The following is a 16233-nucleotide window of genomic DNA, read 5'->3' on the forward strand; positions in this document are numbered from 1 at the left end:
AAAAATTTAAAAAAAATTAGAAAAGAAAAAACAAAAACTCCAAAATAATATAAAATATACTGTTCAGAAGAATCATATAAATTCCCATACAGAATCAATTACTTATTCTTGTATGACTGCCCTTTTTGTTTGTTAGTCAACAACAGAACGATGAGACTGCGACCAAGTTCGGACATAAAAATTTGGATTCCATAATTCTAATGGTGAACCATGTAGTTTAATAAACAACAAACTTGCCACATGTTCGACAAGAATACAGGATCTTTTCTCAGTTAATATTAAATTCATACTGCTGAAACCACGCTCGCATTCAGAAGAACTGCAAGCTATAATTTTGGAATAAGTTTTTAAATGTTCCAAATTTATGGGCATGCTACAACCACCATTAGCTAAATAATCCCTGTAGGCATTCAAACATTTTGTGAAAGATAAATTATTTCATTTTCTCCAAATCCAAGATCAATTTCAGATGGCCATTTGCTCGGTTCAAGAATTCGCAACTCTTTTATAACGTCTGAAGTTGAAATTCCTTCAGTAAATTCAGTAGAATCTGTACTAATGCTCAGCCTATGCTTCATATTATTAATAATACTGTTTAGAAATTGATTTCTATGAATTAATGTTACTCTCTTATTGTCTGTTAATGTTACTGAAAATAATTGCATTTTTTCGATAGCATCTGAGGCTTCTAACAACTTTTTTCCTTTTTGAGGATCTTTTAAAATTCCAAGTTACAAATTGTACGACGAATCAATTTGTCTGCATATACTACTGTCGTATCTCTTTTTTGCAATGACTCTGAAAGAATCGATAACTCAAACAATACATCGTACATCAAGGCTAAATTTAGAACAAACTGTTTGGATGAAATTCGTTTATATAATCCATTGAACATGGATTGTTCAGTTTTGTTTCGGTTGTTATCTTTACTGGCATTTTCAAAATGCAAAATTTTGCCAAACTGCTGATATGGTCCTAAAGGAGCTGGCCACCTACCTTACATTAAATACCTGTTGAATCCTTTTAATTTATTTGCCGATTCTGGTAGCGCATGCTTCTATTTCTCTCTGGTTTTTTGGAGATTGACTTACAAAGTGTACAGGTTGTCCATAAATATTTGAAGATGGTTAGTTCCATGAACTTCTGATATTGCATCTCTAACTGATAACTCAAGCCGATGGGTTAAACAATGCCATATGATCAAATTTAGATATTTTTCTAATAATTTATTTCCAACTCTAGATTTTCTGCCCAACATAACACTTGCCCCATTGCTCATAAAAGAAATTAAATAGCGTTTTAAATAATTGTTGTCAAATCCGTATTTTTCAAGACATTTTAGGAGACACTCCGTTATTGTGAAAGCTGTTTGATCTGGCAATTCGAATAAATCAAGAAACTAGTAATGTGGATCTTTCATTTTATTGGTTTCACATTTTAAATAAATAATTAGAGTAGATATCTTGCTTAGAGTGGCAGACTCATCAATGAGAATTGATAAGTTTCCATGTATGTCCACAATTTGTTGGCACAATTTTAATTTCATTTACCTTGCAACATTCTCTATTATATTAGTAGCACTTAATCTTGAATGCAAACTGTGAGCAATAACAGTGCCATTCAATTCTTGAAGTTGTAACAACTCAAAATGGTCAGAATATGGTCGATCATGTTTCGCAATATAATATGCAGTTCTAAAAACCTTACAGGTGCTAGAAATTTCTGAGTCATTCATTTGATCAATTATTGTTCATTTGCAGCTTGCAAGATTTTTTTAGCCTGTATATGTGAAGTACTTTTTGAGTATATGTGAAGTACTTTTTGAGTATATGTGAAGTACTTTTTGAATGTTCATAAATTTTCTTATGCAAGGATGTCAATTGTGCACTTCTATCTTTGCCATAAGATGATCCCACTACCAAACTCCATTCCTTTGAAATGCTAACTCCCAACGTTTTAGATGGCCCTAATTTTTTTACAGCAGCACAAGTCAAACATCCTAATTTTTCGGTGTCGTATGTAAGCCAAGGATATGCTTTTTTCTTTTCAGTCCACATGTCAGCATTCCAAACGTGGGGCCAATTAAATTTTAATTCTGTGTCACTGTTTCTCTCATCTTTAGATTTTGATGGAAAAGAAGAGGCATGTCGTTATCATTTCCATGTTTGTACATTTTCTTGCACAGTTTTCAGTTTTTTATCAAGAAATCTATTTAATGTTGTTTGCTTGCATTTTTGCATTTATTTCTTCTTTTAATTTTTAAATACTGAAATTACGTAAATTTAAATTTATACATTTAATCCCATAAAAATTAATTTTTACCTTAGAAGAAACAGTAATAAATTAATTAATCTAAATAGTAGAGATCAGTCATAAACTCACATGTACATATTATATATATAATACATATATGAATGACAAAAATAAAATCCTGTATGTCGTTCTCCAGAAGACTATATGATCACACCACACCGACTGTACAGTAACTGAATCAGACTTCAGACTCACGGTTCATAGAACAATCAGTTCTAGCATTCAGCTCATGGCGAATCAAAATGCAGCATTCGCACACATCACAGTATATCTCATTCGCTGGATCTCTTTATCTAACACATTGTACTTTAGTAAGAAATGTTCAAGTTTCATTGCAAAATTTATATTTTTGTTTTTAAATAAATTTTTAAAGAAATCTATTATTAATATATATTTTTAGTAGCAATGGGTAAAATAGATATTATTTCTCTCTCCCCTTTGATTATGCCATTGTTTCATAATATTAGGTGTATAAATTTAATGATTTTCTATTATGACATTTAGAAAAAAGTACCGGAATGTTGTTCCGGTGCGTTTCGGCCTGAATACTCCACTGCTCACACATCACGCAGAAGCAGTGTACACTGTATATTGTAGGGAAGTTACTTTACAAGTTATGTAGGTAAATAAATAAAAAGAATACACAAAAACTGCATAGAAAAATGTGAATCTATTGTGGATTAAAGTTTTTACATGTAAAGATGTGATAAGGGGAGGGGGGGGTCCTGATGTTTTGGGAGCTGACTTGCTCTATTCTTCTGAGATTGTAAGGGACATAGCTTTGGAAGAAATTAGCAAAGCAGAAGAAAAGAAAATATAACAAGAAAGCATTAAATAATAAAAAACTCTTATTACATCAAAGTTTACTGTTGTTATGGTGAGAGAAAAAGAAGTCTGGGGAGAGATCCATGGTTGGTTGATTTAAAATTTATTCATTTTGCTTTTTTAATCATTTACAAACAGTTTTCCAAATAGGCACTTCATCCAGACATGGAAAATAATTATTGGATAGCTGTTTCTTCTGAGATACTTCTTTTTTGGTGGTGGGGGCGGGGGGGGGGGGGGTACGTTTGTTTTTCTGTATTCTACCCTTGGCAAATATAAATGCATATTTATCAAATAATTAAGCATGTCTTCCCCATACCATGGAACTGATCTTGGAAGTAGTATGTGGTGGGGAAGGAGATTTTTTTTTGTCTTGTTATATTTTCCAGTATTTCCTTTCAGCAGTAGAAGCAGCAAGGCAGTTTCCAACTCAGTGAAGATGCCCCCATTATTATTTCTTTATGTGTAACAACTGTAATCTGCAATAAATTCAAGATTTTATATGCAATTTTCTGTTCTCTTTTAATTTAGTTTCTTGACTTTATTTATTACTGAAGTCCTTTGGAAGTCAATCTCAGTTTTCAGTGGCAGCGTAATATCTAAGGAATGACAAATGTTTGTTGCAGAATAAGGTGGTTGATACTGGGATAGCTCTTATCCTGGACAGTATGTATAATTGTAATACAGCATAGTGCTAAAGTTGTAGGAAAAATTAAAGTTTAGCATTCAAATTGTCCCTGAAACAGTTTATGGTTTGATATCATTCAAGATAGAAGTATTAAGAAGTATTCAAGATGAATACTTCTTAACACACTGATGCTGATCTGGGCACATTTGGATTGATTTTCTCTTTCAAACTGCTTTGTGTTTTTGGGATTCAAATCATTCTGAAAGCATTCCAACTGATTTCAGAACCAACCCACCCCACATAAAAAAAAGTCAAGAAGTGTTTCAACCCTTCTTTACTTTTTGCCCAGCAATTTGGATGGCCATACAATGAGGGTCCTTGCTATTCAATACACTTGTTTGAGAATGTCTTATTTAAAAAGGCCTGAATGATGACTACAAAACAGTGGTGCACTGTCTTGCTGAAACTAGCTTTGCTCTTGTGCCAATGGAATGTTATCCAGACTGGGCACTAGTAAAGTCTTCAGCATTTGCAGATACATTTTAGCTCACACAACTGTCAAAAAGTGTATAAGCCAATTAACTGATCCCTCTACAATACTGTGTGCAACACAAAATATTATGTACAATGGGTACACATAATTTTAGTGCAGCCAATTTGAAAATTTGTACTAATTTCTGTGTTCAGTAATTAAATTAAATAATCAGTTAAATAATAACCTAAAAATTATACTGGTACTAATATTATTATTACTAAAGTAGAGAGTGAAATTTACTGTAGCTGTGCAATTTTCTTGCACCACCATATTATAATCAAATCATTTTAATGGCCAATCTTTTAAAATCTAAAATTGGTGACAATTTATCCTACAAATATTGATCATAATAAATTCTTGAAGTTTCTTTATTTATAATTAAATGATAACATAAAAAATAATTAAATGTAGCAGATTTTTGAACTGCTACCTTGAAATCAGCCATAATCACATATTTTAACATAAATGTTGAAAAAAAAATTTAGAACTGTTTTATTTGTCATACAGCATGCCAAGCAAATTTATCTGATGAAGTTTGCTATCCCTGTTCTATGTCAATTTTATTTCTATATTTCCCCCGTCTTTCCTTCATTAAAAGCTTAACTTTGTTATATGGGATGCTACAATTGAACTGCACGTCTGTTTTGTATTTCAGTACAAAAACTAAAATTAAATTAATGATTAACCTTCTGCTGCTAGTATGTCACCGAACAAACACCTTTTTATGTTTGCGTTTTTTTTTTTTTTAATTTGTAAATGAAATAAAATCCTCTTGTGTACCTTTGACCACCAATATTCTCTAACTGGTTATACAGTATTTACTGCTTTCATTTCAATATATAGTATGCATTATGAGACATTAAATTCTTGCTTGCCTGCTAAATGGCATCTGTTAAATTCCAGGTGAGCAAAAGTGTCTTTCTTCTAGGTAACTCCTACTCCCACATATCATCTCACAGACTTTGTGTGGGAATAGAAGTTGCCTAGAAACATAATACATATAAAGGACTGTTAGCAATAGGTGTCTAATCTTGCCATAGAGCTTTGGTTTCACCAGTTAAATGTGAACAGCTGACAGAAATACAGATGTTCACGTTGTGTCTGCCAAACACTATGCAAGCATTTGTTTCAATCTTGGGAATGAGTGGCCTTTAAATTTCTAAAAAAGATAAAAACTTTTTTAAAATTGTTATTGGTTTCTCTTGTTTATTTTGCGTGATATTTTTTAATTGAATTTAGTATATCATAAATAATAATCACCATTTTCAATTTAGTAAAAAGCTATACATTAACTTTTTATAATTAAAAAGAGTTTGCCTCACAGATATTATGCAAGCATCTCTGTTAAATTGAGGGCACAAGTGATGGAAGGTTAATAATGAAATGTGTTTGTTTTTTTTAAATATCTTTTTGGTTTATTTTTAACACATTAATAGTGCTTATTTCTTTTCAGTTAATCCTTTAAAATATATAAAGGACTGCTTCAAGGCTAAAGTCCAGATGAAGTACAGTCACCTTTAGAAATATTATCACATTTTGAATTAATTTTTAAGTATCTGCAAAATAATTTTTAATAATATTAAACCTCATGCCACCTCAAAAATTCTGTTTTTTTGCAATTGCAAGATGTAATTCACTAAATTTCTATTAAAAAAAAAAAAGAAAAAAACTTAAAAAAAGGCTTTCAGAATGATGAACCAATCTGAATTGGATATGAGTGTACTTCTGTTTTGAGTGTGTTACCTATAAACAAGTTTCAAAGTATACAAGTTTAATGACATCTATTAAAAAACCAAAATATTGCATGCACATAATAAATTATAATATTTAACAAAGTTGGGTTTTAAGAACTGAACATAAATTTAATTTCATTTGTTTATGTATCAACAACAAAACATTGAAACATTTTCTCCTTGCTTTCATTTTGAAATTGCATTGGAATTTACACAGAGTATGCTATATTGATTTGCATTTCAGATCATATACCAATTGTTTGAGAATGTCTTATTTAAAAAGGCCTGAATGATGACTACAAAACAGTGGTGCACTGTCTTGCTGAAACTAGCTTTGCTCTTGTGCCAATGGAATGTTATCCAGAATGGGCACTAGTAAAGTCTTCAGCATTTGCAGATACATTTTGATTGCTATATTGATTTGCATTTCAGATCATATACCAATTCATCAAATTTAATTTAAATTAATTTCTGGTTAGTTCAGCACCCATTTTTATTTAATTTTTCTTTGAATGTCTTTTTACAGAAAATAATAGCCAGAATCAGACTTTCTTTTTGTTAAGTAACACAAACAATAATGGTTGGATGTAATCAGTTATATATGTGTAACTAATGGAAATTGAAAATTAATTGTATAATCATCTGATCCACACAAATACTTTTTCTTGTTCTAGATTCACATAAGGAAGGAATAGGACAATGACACTAACATATTTCTGCACTTAAATACTCAAACATATAGAACAAGATATGTTGTTTTGGATGATTATCCTCCCCCCCCCATCCTTATTACAAATTGTTAAAATCAATTCTGAATTGAAGATTTAATTGTAGGGGTAATAAATCCCAGTATTAACTCATGTATTCACATAAAATATCTGATATCTGCATATTATAAAAAGCACTGGTACTGTTACTCCTAGGACGTTATCTGGTTTTTAAATGATTATCAGGTCTCCAGTATTTTTGCTTCTAGTACTTTCTCTGTTAATACAATAATAATCATCTAGTTGATTTAAAAGTTTCCCATGGCAAGTTTCACTTACTCCACTCAATAAAAGAAAAACTGAAAAACATGCATAAGATTGGGTATTCGGAGTTGCTCACCTATTCCATCTGCATACAGAGGCTGTGCTCATACTCTCCATAATTTTCTGGTTTGTGAATATCGCCACTCTCATTTTCCATTTGTTTCCAGCTTTCTCACACATTCTGTGTTGGCATGGATAAGTTCGAAATCTGGGACTGCTTTTGATAAGAAGCAAGCTCCCACCACTCACCTTTTGCTAAATACATTATATCTGCCATAGCGAAACTCATTCTCCCTATTTCTGGGTGACACTAAGTGTCTGTCAGCCCTATTATGTCAGCATTAGTTGTACTAATCAGGAGGTCAGACTCACTCATTTTAATGACAGAAATTACTGTAGATAGACACAGTTAAGATAAAAAATCATTGCCTTTGACACATCTTTCCAATATTAAAAAGTTCTTTGGTTTTTGAGGCATCATACAAAAACTCTTGCAAGAGTTACTCCCACCCATTTCATCAGATAAACCTGTGCAGCCAAACTTGATTGTAGTGGTGACCTCAGAAGTAATAAAAATTTTGATTACAAAATCATTTAAAAATTGCATACCTCTGCTATAATAATGAACCTTTCACTGAACTGATTACAATTTGTAATGTCTAAAACATTCAATATCCATCAATTACTGTATATTTTTATATTTCATGACACTAAACATGAGAGGGATATTAATATACTGTACAAAGCCAAGATCACACATTAAATGATGCACTGTTGTTCGCAATAACAAAGGTCATCATTATCATCAGCTAGCAATTTATGGCCAGACATTCATTCCACGTGGTATGGACTTTTCTACATGTTACTGATTTTGTGAAATCATCACACATTTCCTTGTGAGGTGATCAATAATGGCAGTTTGTTTTGACAGCTTACCTCACTGTTATTAATAATTCACCTTTGCTCTTGAGTACTTCCCTCACTCTGTACATTGACATTCTTGCGATGCTGGTAAAGACAGCCACTAAATCAACAATTGAGATTACAGTAAATTTGGCCATTAATTTAGCTATTTCATGAATTTTCTTCTCAGGACAGAGTTCTATCTAATTTGCTGTAAGCATTCTTTTTACAATATTCTTCAATTGTTTTATATATATATATATATATATATATATATATATATGGCTGCTTCTCCAGCATGGTTTTCTTCAATAAAAATAAGGTACCATTGAACTAACTTCTTTTCTGAACTAAAAATAACTTTGTTGATAGAAACGTAGAATGTTGGATTAACAATTGTACAGTTATAATGTCAAGAATATCACAGTTCCCTCAGTGATGTTTCTGCACCTTTGTTCAAATGTATATTCCATCTTTATAAAATAGATTCTTTTTATCTACAAGGCCAGGCCAGACCATGCTGATAAAATTTTCATCCCAAAGTTTTGCAAGGTCTCTCAAGTCTTGAGTTAGTCAACAAAACTTCTATAGCACAGTCCAGTCTAACATAACTGGGCAGAATTACATTACAAATATATTCTGACCTAACACAGAATTTTTTCAGTGTAGTCCTATATTTATCCAACAAATTTTCATTTTGTGTGCAATTAATGTTGTTAATTTTCACACAAATAAAAATGCTCTCTTTATCTACATCCGTAAAAACTGACAACCCATTGGTAACACAGCAATTTTAGCCCTTAGCAGACATACCTTACGAGGGGCATTTGAAAAGTTTGTGGACTGAATATGAAGGGTTTATTTGTGGAGTCTGGTAACATGTTACTTTCCAACACAGTCCCCTTTGGAGTCAATACACTTTTGCCACCAATGCTGCAATGCAGTGATTCCAGCTATGAAAAAGCTGGAATCACTGCAGCTTGTTATTGTTTGTTATTTGGTTTTTAGGAGCATTAGCAACTAAGGCCATATTGCTCCGGGATATGCAGTGGTCATTCCCTGACCTTTCCGCATCCTCCGTATTTGGTGGTGACGGGCTCGAACCCAGGTCTAATCAAGAAGCGTGTGCTACGCACTGCTGCTCCTTCCCACCTGGCTACAGAGGCACCTCTGAAATGTGGCATGTGGAAGGAGAAACATCTCTAACAGAAGCAGTATGTATGTACACAAACTCAGCAATATGCTATCAAGGGTCATTAAGGCAAACATGGCAGTAACAGATGTTGCAGGAGCTCCAATGGACAGGTAAAATTCATTTCCATCTTTACATGTTTATTAACTGTTAGTGTAGCTCTGCACCTAATGGGTGCCGACTGGGCTAGCCAGGTAGGTAAAGTGCCTGCCTGGCAACCCAAAGGTCGCGGGTTCGATTCCCGCCTCGGGCTTGGATCACAGTAAAATGCAAAAACTTTTGTGAGGTGCAATATGGCCATAGAAGCTGATGCGCCAACAACTAACAAAAAAAAAAAAAAAAAACCCTAATGGGTGCCTCTCCAAATCATGCTCCTGTGTTCTTATTATTATTTTTTTAATGGTTTCATAGGATGATTGTGTAGTAGAACCTGTCAAATGCTCTGCTACTCTTTGCAAACTCTAAGGGAAAATCAAAGAATGGCCAGGTATTTCACACTTGCCAATGCTGTGAAGTTTTGAATTACACAAAGCATTAATTTACAGCTGAAAGTTACTTGCTTTTTTTCTCTTAGTTTGTTATACAAACTAAGAGAAAAGAAGTCGTGAGACTAGATGTTTGTTATACAAACATCTAGTCTCACTTGAGTTGTTTTGAAAGATTTGCTGTTGTTTTCACATAAATAAAGATGGAAACATGCAATGTAATATTCACCAAAGGTGCCTACTAATCTGTGGAAAGCAAAATACGTATATTTTTAAAAAATTAAAATTTTTAAAGTACAGTCAGTCCTCGTGTATAACACGTGTTTACACTACACAAATTCAATCATACACAATTTATAAATAGGGAAACGATAGCTTATATAACACAAACCGAATTCGCTTATGCACGATTCGCCTTCGTGTTTACAAGAAATGGCAGTCGAACGCAACACGATAGGAATGAAGAGAAGATTCTGAAAATGTATTTATGTTTTTTATATCAGTGAAGGGGAAACACATTTTACCATAATAAGGTAAAAACCCACACAAGTCCAGCTATCGGTATAGTCGCAAATGCAATTAGATCGAGTTTACTAACAGATTCCACTAGCAGGAACGCAACTGGAAATTGTTTTTATTGTTTTATGGTAGTAACCCCTAGAAATGTGCTTTAGTAAAATGTGGAGTGTTAATAGTGTATCCCTGCCTTTACGGTGTTGTTTATTCAGTTGCTACACGCGTGCAGCTTTGTTTATGTGTATCAAGCATGCCTCCTCGTTTTGTAATTCTGCTTTATTCCCTAAAATTGAGTAAAATACTTAAAATGTGTGAAAAGGAAGTGTCCTGGTGAAGACACTGCAGATTCAGAGAGAAAAAGAAAAGCAATATCGATAAACAGAGGCGAACTGGATCAAAAATTCTTACCCGGGAAAATTTGTAGTGGCCTCATATGGTTTGTGGCCAAAATCACACCAGCCTCCGGCCCACGGGGGTTTCCCCGGTAAGGCTTATGGCCAGTCCGTCTCTGTCGATAGAGAAAAAATATGAAATTGTGAAATGCTTTGAGGAAAATGAAAGACCATGTGATATTGCACGTGCTACAGACCTAAATGAGGCAACGCCGAGAATTACAAAGAATGCAGAGAAAATAAAAACAACTTTCATAGCAGGACCAACTCAAAGTGTAATTAAAATCCATTAGATTAAGACACAGAAAATTGGAAGAGATGGAACGGTTATCTGTTTGGATAGAAAATCAAATAAAAAACAAGTCTGCTTACGATAGAAGCAAAAGCATTAGCAATATTTTATGACGTAAGTATTTTATTACGATTATTTATTGTGTTTGGTAATGTTTTGGTTACCAATGTGTGTTAAATCTTGGGTGGCCGGCACCTAACCCTATTTTTCCCATAGGGCCTGTTGTTTATATTGCACAAGGGTTTCTAGGAACACAACTATCATGCTATACGAGGACTGACTGTATTTATATACACAATAAGCAGAAATATATGCATGTTTGGGGTCATTGAGATTCAACACAACCTTCAGTGACATCCTGCTCTTTGTCTACTTGGTCCCAACAATTGGAATTCTCAGTATCTTTCAGCAAAGGTAATTCCTTTGATTTTGCCTTTGAAAATTCAAGAAACCATTGGTAGTTAAAACTCAAAATAAAAATGCAGGACCAAGTTAAGCCTAGTCTTGATAATTATATGCACATGTTGAACAACGTGGATTTAAAAATTAGCGTGCACTTCTTACATCCAATCAACAAAGCTTGTGTTGTAGACTTGCAAAAAATGTCTAAAGAGCTAAGAGGTGCTTTATTTTCAAAAGATAATTAAAAATACAGTCGGACCTCTCTTTAATGAACTTCGACATAGCAAATTTTTTTGATTCCCCCCTGGTCATTACATTGAAAATAGTTTCCGTATAACAAAGAAAATTTCCATACGACAAACTGATTTCAAGAGACCTGGGTGTGCAGTGTTCGCACCTCTGGCCTTTAGGCTATGGAGCTGATGCTGTATCAAGAGCTAAAGGGATTAATTCTTAAGAGTACAAATTTAGAGCTAAAACATTCCACAATTTAGTGGTGCCCATAAAACCTATACAACCGCCTCTACTGTACAGAGAAGCCACGTTGGTTAACTTCTATCAATGGGTCCACAGCCATTGGCAAAGATTAAAGCATATTTCCGATGCAGACATTGGCTCTGGTTAACTTGCTTTCTACTGTAAGCATCCCATTAGAGAATTAGGTGAGAGTGATTTTCCTTTATCCCGAAAATTCATCTGTTGTTTTGCAAAAATGAGTTATCCACACTTTCAACTAAATTTCACCTGTCACTGTTTACATGGTAGGTACAAGTTGTCCCTAAATAGGTTTTGTTTTAGCTGCTGTACAAATAACCTTACAATATGTAAGAACTCCTTGAGTGTAATGGAAAAAGTGGGAGTACTTAATAGTGTAGATTGGGGCATTAAAAAAAAAAAAAAAAAAAAAGAAATCGCTTTAAAATTTGGTATCCCTGTCACTAGCGTGTCAACCATTCTGAAAAAATGTGTTTCAATTTTCAAACTGTTTGAGGAAACAGGACCAAGTCGGAATGTGCAAAATTATGCCTGTATGAAGATGTAGATGAAGCCGTTTTTAATTGGGTGAAGTTGATACGAGACCAAAACATGCTGATATCAGGGCCATTAATAAAAGAAAAGTCTATGGAGTATGCATCTTTTCTGGGGCATAAAACATTCCAAGCCAGTTCTGGTTGGCTTGGGCAAATTTAAAAAGCACCATGGCTTACTCAAAAAGTTATTTCTTGTGAAAGTGGAGTTGTAATCGAAGACTGTACCCATTGGAAAGTAACAGTTTTAAAAAAAATTATGGAGGACTACAAGCCCAAAGCATTCAACATTGATGAAACAAGTTTGTTTTTTAAATGTTTGCTGAACAAGACACTGACTTTTAAAAGTGATAAATTTTTACCAACAATTTAGTTGGTAAAAATAGTAAGGAGAGAATTACACTCTTGGTTGGTGCAAATATAGCTGGTAATTAAAAACTGAAGCTTTTGGTAATAGGCAAAAGTAAACAACCTCGATGTATCAAAGGAGTAAAGTCGTTAGAGCTGGACTACAACAAAAAATCTCGGATGACAAGCGAAATTTCTGAGCAGTGGATTTTAAATTTCAATAAAAAGATGACAAAAGAAAACAGAAAATTTGCGTTGATTGTTGACAACTGCCCTGCCCGTCTTTACTTGGTAATTTCAAAACTTACAAGTGTGAAGCTTGTTTTCTTCCCACCTAAAACCTTGTCTAAACTGCAGCCAATGGACCAAGGCATTATCAAAAATCTGAACATGTACTACCAAAGCGAAGGTGCATATTGAAAAAAATTATACTGAGAATAGAAACCAACCAACCTATAGATTCTGTTATAGATTTGCAGATGTGCATATCAGAGTTGCCGAAAGTGTGAAGTCAAGACAGAAACAACGATTAAGAAAAATTTCATAAAAACAGGTTTTAACTAAAACCAATTAACAGAGATGAGAGGGATGAACTACTACAAGATATTGAGCATCTTGGGAAGAACCCCAAGCAAGAGGTTTGACCAATAGAGAAATTGTTTTTGACAAATTTTTAGGAGTTGATAATGATGTCATAGTAGCTGAATGTCCGAGTGACTCCAGCATTTTGGATAGCATTCAAAGAACTAGTGACAGTATCGACGATGAATTGGATGAAAATGAGGACAACGAAGGCAATATTAAACCTTAAAAACCCAAAATGTTGGCAGTATTTGAAACTTTGTGTCGAGGTCTTCAGTGGGAAGAAAATGTGCCAGAAAATATATTTGAGTATTTAAACAAATGCAAACATTTTTATGAATGGTGTACAGCAAAAAATAACCAAATATTTTATGAAATAATTCTTAAAAGTGCACTAATATATTATGCATATTGTGTAAATAGCCATTTCTTAATATGTATGTATTAATAAATTGTTTTAAAATAGAAAATTTATTCATTCCCACTTATTTCTAATTTATTTCCCATCTTTTACTATATTTCTGAATGCTGAATTACAGTATTTTTCATTATTGAAAAGGTCATATTTCTTTATTTATAACAAAATTTCTGTTTAAAGAATTTTTTCAAACAAATGATTGATTTTGTTATATAGAGGTCCAACTATATTTGTGTTTAGTATATAAAAATCAAATTGATTTTTAATGTTCAGAAAAGATTGAAAATAAAGATGACATCTTAAAAATGAGCAATTTTTTTTTAAGGTCATAAATGGATTAGTTTTTTTGTCCGATCAGCATGTGTACATGTTAGGAAAAGAAAATCACTGGTGCATCTAATTACAAGTTAAAATGGAAGACTCTTATATTAATAATATACTACTAATAGAAAATAAAACATTTTCTTTTTTAATTTTCATTAAAACTAATTTTTTGAAAATGAAAGATTCAAGAAGCACAAGATTTTTTAAATATTTAATTTTTTTAAAGATGAAAAATAAAAAGTATTTCAATCCAATAGGAAAATACAAAATATTAGTAATATATCGAAGCAGAATTTTAAAAGGGGGGGGGGGGGAATTGAATTAACACTAAAACTGGTAACTATCACATAATTGTGTTTGCATAACTGGGAGGACTACCACTGCCAGGTTAAATATAGTAATGCCTTCAGAAATAAAAAGAAATCTATTATTATTATTATTATTCAACAAGTATACAAGCCAATAAAATTACACGAAAAAGTTGTCAGCTATGATTTTGACAGACAATTTGGCATTGCTATTCTCTCCATTGAGCACAAAATGGGAAACTAACTTGCCATTATATTCAGTGGCATCACATATTTGGATTTTACAACAAAGAAATTTATATAAACGAATATATATGGACTGATATCCAATAAGGTTCTAAATGTAATATTGGGGTTGGGAAAATCCTCATGAACATGATAAAAGTAACAATTTTAATTAAATTTATAAACTTTATTATTCAGTCTATTACTAAATGTACACTAAAGCAACAACTTTTAATGCAAAAAAAAAAAAAAGCTTTAACTATGTATTTACATTAACACTCATGAAAAACCGATTATATTATAAATAAGATATCTCCAATTTTATTTTTATCTTATATTGTTTGTTTATTAATTGCATCAAACTCCTTATTTACAGTACACTGCCAAGCTTTTATGATGCAAAACATTAACTTCATTTGTAAAACTAAACTTCTGGACAATACGATTACAAATAAACATATATTAATAAGTAGTATACTTGCATAATTCTTAATTTTTCTATATACAGTTGAAACCAAATATCACCTATTGAGTTTATTGTATACAATGCTGGTCACAATATTTTCAATTAAATTAATTACCCATAACAAGAATATATTGTTATGTCTACTGTTTTAATCCAGAAACAAATAAATTATGCATTCCTATAGGTGATGATATACTATTTTCTATATTTCTATTCTTTTCTGTCAAAGGTGGAAAAATAGGTTAACAACATAACTGATCTTGTATCAATCAGCTTACAGTATTTGAATGGATGTAGTAAGAAATTTATTACAGCTATTTATTTTCTAAGACAAACAAACTTGTTACTTTTAAAAAATGGAGCAGATACTGTTATGTTCACCTCTAAGAAATTAATCTCTCAGAATGTAAATTTTGAACTCATAAGAAAGCTACTCTAAATGAAACTAGCATATCACATTATGCACAGTTATGTGCATAATATGATAAAGGCAATTAATTATATATAGTCTGAATGATTAGCTTGATTAGTTACTCCTATAACATGATTACAGCCAAGGGAAGCTTAACTTTTGTGGTATCATGCAGGTTCAAATCCTGGTACTGAGGCTACTGCTAATTTCCACTTAAGACATAGACAGCAAATTGAAATAAACTTGGTATGAAGGATTTTTTTTTTTTTTTTTTTTGTCATGAAACATATACTTGTAGATCATAACATTTTGTGTTCTGCCATATCATACAAAACCCATCCATTAGCATTTAGCTGAATCCTTTTAACTGCATTCTAAGTTAATAATACAAAATTACTGCCCTTATGGCAGTGATTTCAATCTTTTTCATTAAAAATTGAACTACTCCATCTCTTTCAACACACACACACACACACAAAAAAATTCTTTGTTTTTAAATTTCTAAGACAATGCATATTCAGTGTATATTCTTGACTACAGTAAAGTTAGATCACAGGTAGCATGTAGTTTGGAAGATGGGTTTTTAACCTGTCATTCTTGATAGTTTGCTGTTAACTAGTGGGCCCTTGATTGTCATTCAGAGGTGAATGGGAACAAGCGTGCCTCAGATAATAGCAACTCACCTTTTTATCACAATTTTTTTGTAATGGCTTATGATTTATTCATTTACGTACAGCAATATGTGTAAAATGTGAATTACATGTAATACGTGGTAAATTTCTAATTTTATTTCTTATAGCATTTAATAAAAGTGTTCAAAAACAAAATTCTAAATCCGCCAGCTGATAAGTTTACTTTTTTATATTATTTAAAAT

At 32.4% G+C, this 16233-nt stretch overlaps 1 protein-coding gene across 1 annotated transcript in view; it reads left to right on the forward strand.

The window, feature by feature from the left end:
• The window catches only part of LOC150081485 (uncharacterized), a 131977-nt gene that overhangs the window by 84824 nt on the left and 30920 nt on the right, over positions 1-16233 (forward strand). The gene's annotated exons all lie outside the window — the stretch shown is intronic.

The sequence above is a fragment of the Mastigoproctus giganteus genome, chromosome 8 (genome assembly GCF_048544385.1).
Source record: "Mastigoproctus giganteus isolate SK-2022 chromosome 8, ASM4854438v1, whole genome shotgun sequence".
NCBI lineage: Eukaryota > Metazoa > Arthropoda > Arachnida > Uropygi > Thelyphonidae > Mastigoproctus > Mastigoproctus giganteus.